General features: G+C 36.4%; 1 protein-coding gene and 1 long non-coding RNA gene across 5 annotated transcripts in view; one reads left to right on the forward strand and one right to left on the reverse strand.

Annotated features, from left to right (window-relative positions):
* Positions 1-12,631, reverse strand: part of LOC148114946 (uncharacterized) — a 66,572-nt gene extending 53,941 nt beyond the window's left edge. Inside the window, exons 1-2 of the long non-coding RNA XR_015733428.1 lie at positions 12,546-12,631; positions 10,605-10,684 (exon numbers count right to left, since the gene is read on the reverse strand). This is a non-coding gene — a long non-coding RNA (uncharacterized LOC148114946). The remainder of the gene's footprint in view (positions 1-10,604; positions 10,685-12,545) is intronic.
* ZFPM2 (zinc finger protein, FOG family member 2) overlaps positions 1-18,063 on the forward strand; it is a 339,422-nt gene that overhangs the window by 218,617 nt on the left and 102,742 nt on the right. The window lies entirely within an intron of this gene.

Below are 18,063 nucleotides of genomic sequence, written 5' to 3' on the forward strand. Positions count from 1 at the left end.
CTAACTTTTAACATTTTCAATTAGGCTCACATTTCAAGTGCTATAAATTTACAGTCTCAAGTGTTACTTCTGAAAATGAAGACTTCTTTGATATTTTTAAAGTTGTTTTTTAAACATTCCTAACCAAAACTTCTACAAAGATGAAAGATTTGTTTATTGTAACAACCTTGTGACTATTTCAGTGTACAATGTCCAGGCAAATAAGGACCTATATTCCTATATTAATATTCAAAGCCAATCAAGAACTATTAAACCTTACTAGAAACAATTATATCTTGTTTTTATAATCATTGCAAATTGTACATTTTTAAGAGGATTACTTTTAGACTACGACAAGCTTTCGAAAACTGAAACATTGAAAACAGAATTTACATGAGTAGTTGTACATCAGAATCTTATGTATTTTTTATATAATTATATAAAACAAACATGCACACAGTTTGTAACCTGGAAATATTTAATTAAGGGAACAAACACAAAAAGGAAGAATATATATATTTCTCAAGTCTGCTATGATACATTACTTTAACAGCAGAAAACGACACTGAATAAATATAATACAATATTAGCACATATTATATTTTAGTATGCATCTTTATATTTCTAAATAAATTATTGATGACAGTTTATATAAAACGTTTGCTACAACAGTCTAAAATAAAATTTAAGCCATATAGTGTTCACAGATGAAAAATTTCATTAGCAGATTTCTGGATTTTTTCTTCTTTATCTATCTAGTACTGTTTGATTTTTTTTAATATACTGTTGCTTCTTAAAATCTGATTCAGCAGTGATAAGGCTGCCAATTTCTCAATATACTGTATCTCCAAGGCAGATAATGAGATAAAATGATTCTTAGATTGTACCACTTAAGGTTGACGAAATGTTTTATTGTTAAATGAGTGTGAAAATTCTTTCTGAGTAAAAATGAACATCTCATTTTAACTTCAGCATTATTATATATACATTGTTTTTTTATTTGGTTAAAATGCAGCCTGAAATAATATTAATGAGGACATTTCACTAACTGATAGTAAGACTGAACCTGTTCACGAAAGTGAATGGATCATCAATAAAATTGGAAGACACTTAAAAATCAAATTTCATAGTTAGACATGGCAAAATTCAGTGCAACTATATATAGTGACAACAGCTGCATTAGATAGTTTTGACATTCCTACTAGGTAATCTACTGTCCCCAGGAAATTTAAATTAGTAAAATATAAGTGAATCACTAGATTTGGAGGCAATTTGGAGTATTTTAAAGATGATGACTTTAAAACATATTTAGCGGTTTCCAGGAAGAATAGACTTTTTCTTGTGGAACATAAAAAGCTACACTCTATGGAACTTGATCTGATCTCATAAGGCTGTTCTTATGCTTTGAAATTCTGATCATATATTGTCTAATACATGTAACAATGCTCATGTGATCCTCAAAATGACATTTGTATCATTTGAGTCATCTCAAAATTAAATTAGATTTAGATCCCTGAATAGAAGGGTTCCATCTGTTTAGGGAAAACAATCTCCACTATGTATTCATGCTGATCTGGAAGCCCTTTCAAGTTGCTTCGAAAATAAAACAGCAACAAAAAAATATAATGAATAACCCGGTCTGCATAATATGTATCTTCTTTCAGTAAGCATTCTAACCATTTTTGTCCTGTTGAAAATAGACTGTAGGTGACAGTATATTCTTTCTCGAATTCTATTGCTGTTCACTGAAGAAACCCGAAACTTTATTTTGAGTACAAGTCTTTCAGCAAAAGGTTTATCATAGCTAACAAATAAGGAAATTGGATGTGATTCAGTCATTGCTAATTTCAACATGGTTGTGATCCTGTATTTATAAAATGCAGTACATGCTTAGTTCTTTGAAAATACCAAAGTATTTTCAATGAAAAGTAGTTACTTATAGGATGTGTTTCACAGCATCTCTCCTAAAACCATTCATTTTTTTTATTAGCATATTAACATAGAAACATTATTAGCCTAGATTTTCTAGTTTAGTTTAAGCAACTTTGGAAAGTCTTTCCAATCGAAAAAAAATATTTATTGGTATGTCTGAACAAAAAATAGGTCATCAGTGTGTGATGTATTTCTGACTTTGTTGATGTTTTTATTGTTTTAAAATTATTTGCTTATCAAAATTATATGGTTACTAAACTCATAAGAAGTGATTTTGAGTGGCATACATTAAAAAAAACGTTTAAAAACAAGAAACACATGAAGCACAAACATAAGGCCTTGAGCTTCCAGGGAACTGGTGAGATCTTGAGGTTGTTCCGTTGCTGATCAGCAACGGAACAACCTCAAGATCTCACCAGTTCCCTGGAAGCTCAAGGCCTAATGATAAAGCCAGATCTTGACTTCTGGAAAATATGGAGGGACAGGGATGACCTCACTTCAGGGGGGAGAATGTTCCATAAGGCAGGTGCCACAGCAGGGAAGTTCCTATCTATTTGGACCCGCCAAGTTTAGTTCCTTGAGAGATGGGACACACAGTATGCCTCTCTTGCCAGATCTGATGAGATGAGCAGATGTAATGGGAGAGCGATGGTCCCTCAAATAAACCAGCCCCATACCTTGAAGGCCTTTAAAGCAGTACCTTGAATTGGAAGCAAACTAGCAACAATGCAGCTTATAGAGTAGAGGTGTAACATGTATTATTCTAGAAGCACACATAACTGCTTGCACTGCTGTATTTTATACCAGCTGGAGCTTCTAGATATTCCAGAAGGGCAACTCCATGTAGAATGCAATTTGCTGTTCACTGCCCATCCAGGATCATATGTTGATTTGATGCCCATTCAGATCTAAGGTAGAGGATGGATAGATGGAAGGACAGACAGATAGATATGCTATCAAAGGATGATGCTAACAGATATAACTAAATATGACTTTTAATGTAGATATCTCACATGTAATGAAATTTTTATTTTTGCTGAAAATTACTAAGCCCTCTATTTACTTGGCCTGCACTTTCTTATAAATTGTTTCTCCTGTAAGTACAGTCGTTTGGGTATTTTTCATTTTTACTATTGACATTCTCTTTAACATGAATTTAATTCACATTTCACTGCTCCTAGTATTATTATTATTGTGAAATATTCTCAAATTGAGTGTCGTGGCAGCCTAGTGGTGAAGACTGTCAACTCCTACTCGGAAGGTTGAAAGTTCAATCCTAGGTAGCAGTAGATGTTTCCCTCCTAGGGCACAAAGAAAAATATCTGCTGCGAACTCCGCATGGCATTAGGAAGGACATCTGGCCAGTAAATGCTCAGCTCCATCTAGTTGCCCCGAATTTATCCTAAATTAAGGGATTACAGGATTGTAAAAAGGGGAGTATTCTCAAGTTACTGTTTATATGTTGTGGGCATGGAATAAAACTGAGTAGTGTCTACCCAAAGTACACTTTATAATTTAATTAAGAAACAAGATGTAAGTAAAAAAAAAGAAAATCAGGGAAAAGACATGCATTCTTGAAAATGTACACATACAGAACAAAATCATTGTTTTATTTTAAAAGTTCAAACAGGCAGAGACATCAGTTTTCAAATGAAGAAGATCTGGGCATTTTACAGCACATGAGACCACACATAAATTGTCACTGCTGTGTCAATTATCAATTATTATTTACATAGAATTATCCCCTCACATTTCATTAAGCAATGGGAAAGTCACTAATGCTGTTTTCTGCATCATCTCAATAATGAAGGCTAAAAGTACTTGGTGCAACTAGATAGAAAACAAAGCAATATCAGTAAATCATGATCACAAATGTAAAAACGATCAATGCGGAACATGAAATGAAATGACAGAAGGCTTGAGAAATATTTGTTCCGTTTACTTCGGCTGTATAATTGATGCTGCAAATGGCTATTTTTATTGCAGCACACAGAACATTGATCCATAACGCAATATAGTCTTCAAATACTTTGGGATTTGTATTTTTTTTTTAATGAAATATTTTTAAGAACAGCTACTTTATGATTTTCCATTTTTAATATATCCCACTGCTTCTATCTTAATTTCAAACGTTCTCAATCTTATGTGCCATATCAAAACAGTCTCAGACATATTATTAAAACATGTTGGTTTATACTGCATGGCGTTATCCTGTGGTGCTCTGCAATCAATTACCATTATACCACCATCATTAATAATTTTCTTAATGAAAATGATTCTGTTGATCTCCGTTGTATTTTAATTATCAGAGTTAAGCATAATTACACTGCAGCTCTGAGCTGGCATGTAGACTCCTTTAGGGTGCAATTTTGTTTTAACACACTGATAATGTAATTTTACATTGTGTCAGTTGTTTAGTTATTATCCAGTTATACAATTCCACTGTATTCCTGATAACAGATAATAACCTTAGCACCTCCTATGTCCTGAAGTCATTTAAAAAGCAATATTAGAATTTCACAACTAGCTAACTTAATCTCCTTATGATTTTATAATTCCCACTGCTAAATATTTTTACATGAACCCTCTTTTCTAATATTCTCATATATGTGCGTGTGTGTGTGTTATACACACATACATACAAACACACATGCACATGGATATGCACATATGTATTTCATATGCTTTTATTATTTCATATGCTTTTGCTATATATTTTGCTCCTGTTCATTTTGCATCTTGATATTTGTTTAGCCATTATTGCTTGTCACACAAGGACTAACTCAGATGGAATCCTATCAAATTCCAGATTAAGAATGCTATACTCTTGTTACTCTATGATTGGATTAACACACATAACCCAAACTAGATGGAGCTGGACAGTTAGCATTTAGCAAAACCCAGACATAATCTTAGCATGTAAATCAGGCCATTGTTTTAATATATAATATGATTAATTTATTTAGGCACATCCGGTAATGAGAAACTGGGATTTATTTTCTTAACTCAAGTTTAGAATATAGTGTGTTACGTAGATACTGGCACTGGTAAGATGGCATCATAAGAACTGTGGGAAAACCCCTTTCTGTAATAGGACAGGTCTGACTAATTTAACTAAGCCTCCCTGCATTCATTGGTGCATAGCTTCCCTCCTGATTGTCTTCACCATCAGCAGGCTGCCAGGTTATATTGTGCTTTGTGCTATATTGGTGCAAGATAGCAAGTCAGTCTTGATATGAATCTACAATCTGTCTGAAATCTAAACACACTTTTTTTCCCCCGTTGAATGGACTGCTGTTATTGCAAATCTGACAGCATGCTACTTTCAAAGGATCAGAAATCTTCCAATAGTTGTTATGGGTTGCAATTGTCCACAACTGTCCTTTTTCTTTTGGAAAGATGATGGTCCTAAGCAAGGATTATGACAATTGTTTTCTTTTTTTTAAAAAAAAATACACTTTATATTCAATATGTATTAAATATTCATTTTTGAAACAACAAGCCACTAGGTTTTTAAGTCTCTGTAGACTATTTTACAGAACTGTCCTCATGGATTTGTTCTGTCTTTCTTGTCACCATCTCTTTTTAGACTATTGAGCTTTTTTATAATGCCTGCAAGCACTGTTTTTTGTAAATTAAAAATGATTAAATTGTATATTGTGTTACATCTTGTTACAGATTGCAATTGATGTAGTGGAAATTAGCTGAAATAAAACTTGCAACAGCCATTGGGGTGGCTATAGCCAAAAAAAAAAAAAGCTTCCCCCCCCCCTTCTGAATCAATTTCTTTCAAGGGAAATGAAATTTTCTTTACGAATTTTGTAACTGCAGCAGTTTTAACAAGATTTTTTGTCAACAGTCCACAAATCAAAGAAACAAACATCATTTCCCAGCAGACTTCAGTACTAGGTAAATATTAGAGAAAGGAAGAACATATGGGAAATTTCTCAGCAGTATGGTTGGTATTTAAAAGAATCGTGGACATAAGTGGCATCTCTGACTTAGAAGGATGCATGTAGGTGGAGATAAATTTTAGATAGTATCAGTGAAAAAGCATATACCCAGCATATAAATTATATCTCAGTAAAGTAAGATGGTGCTGAATTGTAAAATTTCAATCACAAATTAACACATAACATTAGTGCTCTATAATGTAATCTCTTTCCAAGACTTAATATACAAGCCTTTGTATGCAATATTCAAGTTTGCGCATTTAGGAAACATTTTAGATATTTATTTATTTATTTATTTATTTATTTATTTATTTATTTATTTATTATTTTATTTTATTTTATTTTATTATTTTATTTTATTTTATTTTATTTTATTTTATTTTATTTTATTTTATTTTATTTTATTTTATTTTATTTTATTTTATTTTATTTTATTTTATAAAATTTGTATGCCGCCCTATCTCCGAGGACTCAGGGCGGTTCACAACAACAATCGACCAAGCGACTGTTAAAACCAACAAATATACATAAAAAATCAAAAAATTGGGTAAATCATTCTATCAATGGCGGCAAAAGAAAGCCACACCCTCTTATTTGTGATTATTAGCTACAGGGGAAGAACTTTAAATAGGGCCTTGTTCCTTTGGAACAGAGGCAGCTTTAAGACTTGTGGACTTCAACTCCCAGAATTCTCCAGCCAGTTATGCTATGATGGCTGGAGAATTCTGGGAGCTGAAGTCCACAAGTCTTAAAGCTGCCAAGTTTGAAGACCTCTGCTTTGGAACCGTACACACTGGAAAAGCCAAAATAAACGACTGTTGTAGTTCATGAAACAATCCATTATGAAAGATTTTTGTTGTGCCTGTCAGAGTATGGAACTCTTACTTACGAACCTTCAGTCTTGAAAAATATAATCATATTTTTTGACATTTGGCCAAACTATAGTTCTGTTTCAATTAAACTTTAGTTTATATTACAAAACTACTGTTCTTTCCTTAAACTTGAAGAATTCTTCGAATGTTTCACAGATGTAGGAACTTTTCCATTAAACTCAACCTTTCATTTTAGATAAACTTTGGTGTTACTTTTTGATAAGGAAACCCTGGAATAGACCATTTACCTATTAGAAACTGGGGTTGTTTTTGTTTTTGTTTTTTTGTTTTTTGAATTTTTAAAATCCAGTTACATGTTTTAAGTCAATAACATTCATTTGTGTCTGAGGAAGCCAACTTCACAGAAAAGTTGCTGCTGTTGTTTTGGTGCGAGCTTAATAAGAAAAGAAATCACAAATTTGCTGAGCCACAGATTTCAAGTTGTCGACAACACCATACCCAAGAAAACAGAAGAAAATATATATGCACTCGGTCCTGTCAAAAGGCTTTCGCCTTATCTTGAGAGACTGTCAGGGCAGGAACATCATGGAATGGACAGGAGTCTATTAAATTAATAAGCTGCTGGATGGTGTCTGGAGAGTTATGATGCTCCATAAATCCAGTTTGATCATGGTGGACAAGGTTTAAATCTGCAGCCTTCTAATACACATCCACTTTTTGGATTGAATTTGAAGTTTTGTGCTGAAAACATAGAGATAGTCCTGCGGCTTGTGAATTAAGATTTATCTTCTTTTTTTTTTTTTCCCTCCTTTCTCATAGCTGGTTTTTTTTTTTTTTTTTTCCTTTAAGAAAAGCTAGGATTTGACAAAAAGGAAAACACCTTAGGGATCCTGGCAAATGTTACTGCTTGAAATGAAAGAGCTATTGTCAAGGTGAAACCATGACCTAGGTACCTAATATCAAACCTGGGTTGTTCTTTTCAAACAGCCCCATTGGAATAGAGGGCAAAAAGGTCTGCATGAAAAGAAACAAGGAAGAATTTACCCATAACTTATTTCATAGTGCTTCCTGTCAAAAGCTCCCGCTCTTAGTTTATGACATAAGAGGACATGAATGTTAGCCAATATATTTTGTAAAAGAATAATAATGAAAAGGACTTACTCTTCTCTGATGATAGAAACCTTAGTTTTAAATCTATTTCCGCAGTGCATATCTATTACATTGCTTGCTCTTGATTTTAATAATGAAAATAATTACTTGGTCATTATATGTATAAGTCACTGCTAATTTCCAAAGAAGATGAATTGTTCTGTTGAGAAAATGCCCACTTCTATAAGGAGCCATGTTGATGCAACAAAATACCTTTTATTGGCATGCACAACTATAGCCATCACTGGATTCCTCACTAAAGGGATTTAAAAGAGCCCTGAGGTCCATAAGATTACAGACTATATATCCTGATACATAAGATTTACAAAGTCTGTAAATTTTAAAATGACCTTTACTACCTGAATATAGGTTCCGATATCAACATGGGGTGACCATATGATGGGCTGCTTCAGGGGTGAAATCCAGCAGGTTCTGACAGGTTCTGGAGAACCGGTAGTGGAAATTTTAAGCAGTTCGGAGAAACGGTAGCGGAAATTTTGAGTAGTTCGGAGAACCAGCAAATACCACCTCTGGCTGGCCCCAGAGTGGGGTGGGAATGGAGATTTTGCAATCTCCTTCCCCCAGGAGTGGGATGGGAATGGAGATTTTGCAGCATCTTTCCCCTGGAGTGGGGTGGGAATGGAGATTTTGCAGCATCCTTCCCCTGGAGTAGGGTAGGAATGGAGATTTTGCAGTATCCCTCCCCTGCCACACCCACTAAGCCATGCCCACCAAGCCATACCATGCCCACCAAGCCACACCCACAGAACTGGTAGTAAAAAAATTTGGATTTCACCACTGGGCTGCTTCTATGTTCTATTACTCTAAAGCGGAGGTCCTCAAACTTGGCAGCTTTAAGACTTGTGGACTTCAACTCCCAGAATTCTCCAGCCAGCATATCATAGCATAACTGGCTGGAGAACTCTGGGAGTTGAAGTCCACAAGTCTTAAAGCTGCCAAGTTTGAAAACCTCTGCTCTAAAGAGACACCAAGCCTGCCCTTTCTTCTGATAGTAGCAACTTCTAACAAATAGCATTCCTTATTGGATCTATATATTGATTCCTCCATCCCATAGAAAAGACAACAACCTGGCTTTTGTAACAACCTGTCTCTTTCTCCTCCAGGATTGTCCGTCAGTTTCAGTTTGCTCACTTTACCTAATGTGCACTGCAGCATCTTGTGTGTTGGAATATTATTTGTCTAAGACAATGAACAATATTGTAAAGAAGTCTGGATGTTGGAAAGAAACATCTCCTGCGCGAGCTGCACTGGCTTCCTGTGGTCTTCCGGGTGCGCTTCAAGGTGTTGGTGACCAACTTTAAAGCGCTCCATGGTTTAGGGCCGGGGTATTTACGAGACCGCCTTCTGCCGCCAATAGTCTCCCACCAGCCAGTTCGCTCGCACACAGAGGGCCTCCTCAGGGTGCCGTCGGCCAGACAATGTCAGCTGGCGACCCCCAGGGAGAGACCCTTCTCTGTGGTGGCACCTGCCCTCTGGAACGACCTACCCCCAGAGATACGCACGATACCAGACCTCTGGACTTTTCGGCGGGCCCTGAAAACACATCTATTTCATCTAGCCGGGTTGGCTTGATCCCATCCTTTCGGTTTTAATTTGTAATTAGTTTTAACTGGGTTGTTTTAATTTGATGGCCAAAATTATTTAATGTCTTTTAAACTGTTTTTAAATTTTATATGTTATGTTTTACCGTGGCTGTTCATTGCCCTGAGTCCTGTTGGAGAAGGGTGGTATACAAATTAAATAAAATAAATAAATAAAATAAAAATAAAATAAATAAATAAGTACATGGAACAAAATATTCAAATTCTTGTTGCACCTATGTGCCCTCTAATTGATTACAGATCTCCAAGGGGGAAGAAAACGATTTACATGGTTTCTCCCTGGAGAAAGTGCTTTGATATTTAATATTTTAAAGAGCCAAAAGGATTCTAGAAATTAACAGAATGGTAAGAGGACAAATTGTCTTCAGTATGCTATAGAAACAGAACAGCTGGTAATACGGACATAGAACATATAGGTCTATTGTCACTCTAGAATGCCAGTTAATTTTCTATGACCAAATCATGTAGGGTTGGGATATGGTGGTTTTTCATAAAACAAGAAGTCAAACTGTGGATCTAGTATTTTACACTAAATAGTATAGCCTGCAGTTTCCCTCTAGGGGACCTGATGATGTCAGTTATGTACAGTGTAATTATGACATAAAATAGTTAATACTGATTGCAAATACGTAAAAAAGACATTTCACATTTAGTTCTGATCAGTAAGTATTAAATGGAAAGCCTGGGGCTTACAACCTGTTATGTAACAAAGAATTAACTACCAATCAATGTTACATTCAGTAGTGTATAGATAGATTAAAGCATAACTAAAGCTGAAATCCTAATACCCCATTTATTTTTGCCTAAGTAAAATGAAGGGGACAGGAATAAGATTGTGATCTCTTAGTCTGCAGTTCAATACTTATTCACTTGAGAATAAGCCCTACAGAACATATAATGTTCTGGTATAATATTATACACTTAGTATACTTTACACAGCTAAGAAAGTTTTATTTTGTTCATATTTAACCCACCCTTTATATCAGACTAATGTTAATAGGTCTACATAGAGTAAATATATTGTTGATTATAGTTTTATAATCTCAGTTTATTTCTCAGTTAAGCAGAAGTATTAGTATTTAAGCTGATTGAATTGCACTGAAATCAATGCAATAAACTTGTTCAAGTTCAATTACCTTAGCTTAACGTGGTCCTGGATTGGACTGTCACTCATGTTTTGCTCACTTCTGCAACGAAGGTCAATACTAAATAGAATCTTGGATCATAAAAATACAGTAAATACTGGTGTGACAATCTGTAGGTTTTCTAATATCAAAGTACATCAAAATATCAAAGTGCTTCAAAATCACAACATTGGGTTATAAATTTCTGACACTTATCAACCAATACTGCATTGTCTTCAATGCATAATATTCTTTAGTACAACTATATGTTAACCGTAATCAAAGTAATAGTTTCCGCATCATCCAGTTTTCATTTTTCTATCTGTTTCATTTAATTTAGATGCATATTCATTCTGATGCTTAAAACTTTTTATTATGCAATTTATAATGCATTTATTGGCATTGGGTAATTTCTTAATATTAATAGCGCTGTCATAGTTGGTTCCATTAAGTGTTCTTCAAATCTTGACTTCAACTGGGTCTTCTATCATCATCATTGCCACAATCACCACTACCATCATCCTATAGCATCCAATCATGACAAAAACAAAATGCAGACCATTACAGAAAAAATAGAAAATTATACAATTGAATGCTCTAGAGCAGCTCAGGAGGAACTGTGTGAAAAGCTAAAGGCTGGTAATAAAGATGCATGGTTTATACAGCTAAAATATGGAAGAAGCTCACTTGTTTCTTGTGCAAAAGGATTTTATGGGAATTTTAGCTGCCCTGTTTTAAATCATTCAAGAATGAACTCTGATAATATAATGGTTTATAGCATAATCTTCCTAAATGGCAATGCCACAGTGCTTCTCTGTGCAGACGTTATTGAATGGATTGCAGATAGGAAACTAAACACTTGAATGAAGATCAGAACAAAGATTTGTCTCTGTTTAAAACAAGACGCGACACATATGCACAGGGATCATTCACAGGAACAATTGACTGATATGCCCTAACCTTCAACTCTGCAACAGTGATGAACATAATGGGACTGATTTGTTACACGAAACAAACATTCAGAAATGTTGGAATGGAAGCGTATGAGAGGTGAGGAAGTGAACAGGATCTTTTTTTTAAAAAAATTAACAAGTACTGTGGAACTGTGTGATGTTCACAGGCAGTTCATATGTGACCGGGAAAAGGTAATAGGGTTTGGCTGCAGTGTGTCCAGAATAAAACTCTGTTTTATAGGTAACGACATTTTCTGCTCCTGGACACATGATTCTTCTAAGAGTTCCAAGAGTTGTTAAGGTAGATAGGAATATAATTAAAATTACTGTTACAAAATAAGTATTCAGTTATTCACTTTTAAAATATTAGAATCTAATATTAAATTCTAATAAACCTACACATTGGTAAAAGTGGAAAGATTAACTTTAAAAATTAAAAGCATTTTTTTTGTATAAACAGTTTCAAAAGACCATTTGTTTAGAGACGTGGTATCCATGTTGAATTGTCTCCTAGGGAAAAAAAGCATTACAAGTCCATTAAAAAAAAAAGATGGAATACTCCATAATTGAGAGCCAGTTTGATACAGCATAAGGCACTGGGCTAGAAACCAGAAGACAGTAAATTCTAGTCCTCCTATAGCAGACCTGAGTATTTTATGGCCCATGACCACATCCAGCCCTTCAGCTATCTTTGTCTGGCCTGCAACAGTGGTGACGGGTGGAGGTGGGTGGTGGGGCAGTAGGGGAGGGGCAGTGGCAGGAGTGGAGCCCTCCACAAAAGTCCCTGTGGGCCCATGGGAAAATTAATTGCCCATGTCTACCCTACAGGCACAAAGCCAGTTGAGTAACCTTAGGCCAGTCCCTTTCTCTCAGCCCTATGAAGGTGGCATTGGCAAAACCGTTTCTGAAATCTTGCCAATAAAACTGCAAGCACCTGCCCAGGAACTTACCCAGGGCAGTAGTAAGGAAGTAGTAAATAGTAAAGTAGTAAGGAACTTACCTTTGAATCAGTGGTGATTCGAAGGCACATATCCAGCCAACTCCCCTCCCCAATTACTAGACACTCCCCTTTCTTTCTATTTGTCTTATGCATATGATGAGATAATGAGAAATCAAAGGAGCAAGCTTACACAATATCGTATAGATCAGGGGTCTCCAACGTTGGCAACTTTAAGCCTGGCGGACTTCAACTCCCAGAATTCCCCAGTCAGCCGGCTGGGGAATTCTGGGAGTTGAAGTCCGCCAGGCTTAAAGTTGCCAACGTTGGAGAGCCCTGGTATAGATTATTACTGTGTTGAGCTATGTTCCTTCTCTTCTGATTATACACGGAATATAAAGATAGCTTGTATTCTAGAAAAGAAAGAAATGCAGATCTTTTTCTCTCTATCTCTCTCTGTTCTCTACCAGCCCACAATGATTCTAAGCTGGAGCTACTTATCCTGCGTGCAGGCAGAAGAAATGTTTTTTATCAATTATTTATTTGATGTCTAGGCTGCTTGACTCTGGTCAGCTTACAACTTAAAACAGAAAAGCAACAAAAGCAGTTTAAGTATATTGACAGCAATACCCCTCATAACAGAACATTAGACGTTCTTTTTCCATCAACCATTTGTGTGTCCTTATTAGAAGCATTCAAGAAGCTCTCATATTACATGTCTAGCAACAACAGCAGGTGTCTGGCAGAGCAAAAGAAAACTCTGCTGTCAACTCTTTCGGTGGTGGTGTGGCATCTGTAGGAAGGGCTTTATCTCTGACTTATCCAGAATGGAAACACTGTGATATTGAAACACAGTTGAAGTGCTGCTGATAGCAGTTTACCTTCCATACTGCATGGAAAGGTAGGTTTTTACATACTTTTAGTAGCAATAGCAATAGCACTTAGACTTACATACCACTTCATAGTGCTTTACAGCCCCTCTCTAAGCAGTTTACAAAGTCAGCATATTGCCTCCAATAATCTGGGTCCTCATTTTATCAATCTTGGAAAGATGGAAGGTTGAATCAACCTCGAGCTGGTTAGGATCGAACTCCTGGTAGTGGGCAGAGTTAGTCTGCAATACTGCATTCTAACCACTGCACCACCATGTCTCTAGTAGCTGGGTTCATCAGTCTTTGGGAGATCAATTTGGTGTTAAAGCCCAGAGGACTTGACTAATCAGTATGTATAACAAACCTGGATTACCTCTATTCCAAGAACTTTCTAAGTAGGTTTTTCTTTGTCCTCCCAGTCAAGAAACACAGCTGAAAAGATAGCCATGAATTTTGACCCTCTTCAGCAGCCATTTTGTTTGCCAGACTTGAAAGGAGGTGCAGACTGAGAAATGAATAAATTGCCTCTTCCTTAAGGTAATGAAATAGGTCAGGGGTGTCAAACTCGTGTTGTCATCGTCACGTGACGTATTGCAACTTCCCCCCTTCACTAAACCAGGCATGGGCATGGCCAATGTGTGATGCATCCGGTCTGTGGGCCGCAAGTTTGACAGCCCTGGAGTAGGGCCTGGATAAGTAATCCCAGTTAAGGCAACTTCCATACATGCTTGAAATGATTTGAAAAATAAAGCCACTTCCCTGTCTTTGGTAACACTTTCATTAAAGATCGTGTTATACAAATAAAACTAAAACACTCTACATAGAGTAAACAATATAAAAAAGGAAAAAAAATTTAAAAGTGCAGAAGAAAAGAAGAAACTTCCTTCTTCCTCCCAAGCAAGTCTAATCAACTTCGATAACTTATCACCATCTTTTGAAAGAAAAAAAATAAGTCTTCTTTCCTATGCTGGTTTTCTCATCCTTCAGAACCATTTGATTACATGTCCCATCTTCCTCAGCAAGAGTGGCTCTGTTGATAAGAAGAGGATGGTAGTCTAAAAAATTAGAAGAGATCAGGGAGAACTGAGCCTGCTTTTCTTAACAAAATCTAATACGCACAATTGAAAATAAGTTACAGATTGTTGCTTAGTTTATTCCTGTCTCTGCTTCCTTGTGATGCATCATAGATATGAGTCCAACTGTTATTAGTAATAATAATTTTAGTTAATGTATTTTAATGTCCATTCATCTTGATAATTATTTCTTTTTTTAAAAAAAAAGTTGGCCGACTCTATACTATGTAAAGAACCAGTTGGCTTTTTCTGCGGAGAAATCTCCAAACCGTTTCTTTGTTTGGCATTGAGCAGTCCTTCTTAATACAGTGAATAGAAAATGAATTAAAGAAGGATACATAGAATATCTTTTACCATATTTACTTACTCCTGTCTCACTTCTTATCAACAATTTTATTACAGAATTATCTGCTTCCATCCAGGCCCTAATTTATGTATCTTGTCTTCTTTGTGTTCACTTTTCTTCACACAGAAATCATCGGTAAAATAGGAACAGCAGTAGGATGTAGGAGAAATGTGTCAATAGTTTTGCACACTTCCCAGTTTTATTTTTTGGAAATTTGCCTGAAGTTAATAACGTTGTATGGCTGAATCTGGCTTCTCTTGTTTCCTTTATTTTTCAAATAGAGGAGCAGAAAATGGCCCTATCGTGTGTTGCTAACCACCGGGGCTCAGAATCTAGATGTTGATCTAATGCTAACTTGCCTACCATTCACTTTTTTTTTTTTTTTGTTAAAACTTAGGGGTTCAAAAATCCAATTTTTCATATAAGCTGTTGTTATTCAAATTGCTCATGATGAAGCCCAGGGCAGAGAAAGGTTGGTGCCTTTTTCAGTTCCTCAGCTGATGAAATCCTCAGGCAACATATATAATGTACTAATAGGAGATATTGTGAACCACTCTACTCCTCTGAAAAAAATGGAACATGCATGAAAGCCTCTGAACAAAATGAGCGTATTCTTGCAATTGAAATCGTTAGATTACACTTTTCTATAGCGCATCTCAGGTTCTAGTCTGCTGGCAAAATAATTTCAATAGATGTACTAAGAGAAGAGAAATACCAAGCCTAGCTTTCAACAGATTCCTCCCCTCTCCCTCCTCCCCACCCCATTTTTTTTTTCTTCTTTTAATCCCTGTGAGGCTGTGTGATTTTTCTTAGCTGGACTAGAGTTGTGTCAACGGGAGGCTTGCACCATAAAGTCAGAAATGTTAAAGAAAGCTACAAGGAACAGCTTTGAGGCAAGGTTTCAAGCTTTGTCATCACGCTTGAAGAATTTTCTGTTTAATGTACTGTAATGCAGAATTCAATAGGGACAAGTTTAATTGAGTTTTACACAACCCAGTTGGGAGTAGAGCTGCAAGGTAGGTGATGTCTAGGTTTTTAATCTTCCACTCCGGAGAGGCTTGTTGACGAAGTAGTTCTTTCTCTTTGTAAGAAAAAAAAGGAAGCATGAGAAATGATACATCCGTGGATAAAACCAATTGGCAACCCCCAAAGGAATGAGGGCGATAAGGCGAATCCAGCACTTGTAAGAAATAAAAGAATCCAACTGTTCATTTAAATGAGAAACAACACATGTGATTGAGGAGGCCGGGAGGCTTGGTGGATGGAATGAAGAGGAAGAGCGACTGGCAACGCAGCAGCTGATTCCAGAGTTAGGATTTCTGGACAAACACTCGGATGGCTCTGAGAGGGATTAAGGAAGAGATGGCTAATGACATTTGTGCTGGTGTTTGCGTGTGTGTGTGTGTGTGTGCCTGTGTGTACAGTTGCAAAAATGAAATAAAATAGTTCCGTGTGCATCGGGGAAGGTGGATAAAGTTGCAGGAGAGGTAACGATGCCACTGTAACGCAGGACTTATTTTTTGATATATCTTTGTTCCCCGAGGCTTGCCATAAAAATAGACTTGGACACCGTCAGGAAGAAAGTAATACTTTCTCTATAAGCCTCAGCGTATTAAACTTTAACTATGGAGAGTTTATTCCTTCTAGTGGGTCTTAAAAAGCAGCCAGAGGGATAGACAAGTGGTAGGAGTGATATATCACTGGATCATTTATACAGCTTTCCTGTTTATGCAACCATTTGCAAAACCTTCCTATTTCAAGTCATTCACAGAAACAGTTTCAGAGTGATTTAAACGGGGATTCTCTCTTCCTCATTTTAAATGCTCACAATACATGCCATGAAAAAGCACTTCCCTCTTTCAAAGTCTCCCCACTAAAATAGTCCTGTAATTATAATAAGTGTGGGGTGGAGAGAGAGCATCCAAAACTCTTAAAAATAGAATATGAATATGAAAAGAGATGTAATCGCCTATTTTACTTGTTATTTCTTTATAAAGAGGCAAGAATCGGGTCTCTCCTGGTCTGTATTCTGATTAGTTATATTCTGAATACTGCATTCTGATGACTTAATACTGAACTCATGATACTGTTTGTATTCAGATATGCCCTTATTTTTTTTTCTTAAAGATTAATTTCTAAGTCCATAGTTAAAAGAAAAAAGGCCATAGATTCTGTGATCATTTTTAGGGAGTGCTTGAAAACACTGGGCCAGGACTGAACAAAGATTCCAGTATTGTGGATTCCCCCCCATCCAGTCCTCAACAAAGGTTCCGTCCAGAGTAACTAATGTCCTTTCTATCTTCTCATGAACTTTTTCTAAAAAGAGGATATTGGGGACACATTGCTAATATAATCTGATCCAAAAAAGGCCTTTTCAAATCAAGCTTACAAGGAGGTTTTGACATCTCCTTGGATGTATACACATGTCAAAATATAAAGTATGAACATTTGAATGCAGATATATCCAGATTTGGATATACATTTTGGTGTGTATGTTGGCTATTGCGCTACAATATTTAAAAAATAATATGCACGCCAAAATTTTCTCCCCATTGTTTTTTTAGAAACGTCTTGCAAATACCTTTGCAATAACAATAACACTTAGACTTATATACTGCTTCACAGTGTTTTACAGCCCTCTCGAAGCGGTTTACAGAGTCAGCATATTGCCCCCAACAAGCTGGGTCCTCATTTTACTGACCTCGGAAGGTTGGAAGGCTGAGTCCACCTTGAGCCTGGTGCGATTCGAACTGCCAAACTGCTGGCAATCTGCAGTCAGCAGAAGTAGCCTGCAATACTGCATTCTAACCACCGCGCATAGCAATAGCACTTAGACTTATATACTGCTTCACAGTGCTTTACAGCCTCTCTAAGCTGTTTACAGAGTCAGCATATTGTCCCAAACAAGCTGGGTCCTCATTTTTCTGACCTCAGGATGGAAGGCTGAGTCAATCTTGAACCAGTGAGAGTCGAACTGCTGACAGTCGGCAGGCAGCAGAATTAGCCTGCAATACTGCATTCTAACCACTGTGCCACCACGGCTCTTAAAGCTCCGTTGCAGTTTCTGCAACTATGAAGGCAGTGTTGTAAGCAGGGGCGGGAGGATATCAGTTTATATGGTTGCCTCAATCAGAAAACTCTTTTCTTTCCCTTTGCTGGCGATGAGTTTGTGACATCCTTATGTTCCCTAGCCTTGATTGTATTTGTGCAAGGCCACTTTGCTGGGCATTTTATTCCTTGTGTTGTTCACTTAGAAAGAGATTCTTCGGTTATTCATGTAAAAAAGAGAC

Source organism: Pantherophis guttatus, chromosome 3 (genome assembly GCF_059756535.1).
Source record: "Pantherophis guttatus breed Tessera chromosome 3, ASM5975653v1, whole genome shotgun sequence".
Classification (NCBI taxonomy): Eukaryota; Metazoa; Chordata; class Lepidosauria; order Squamata; family Colubridae; genus Pantherophis; species Pantherophis guttatus.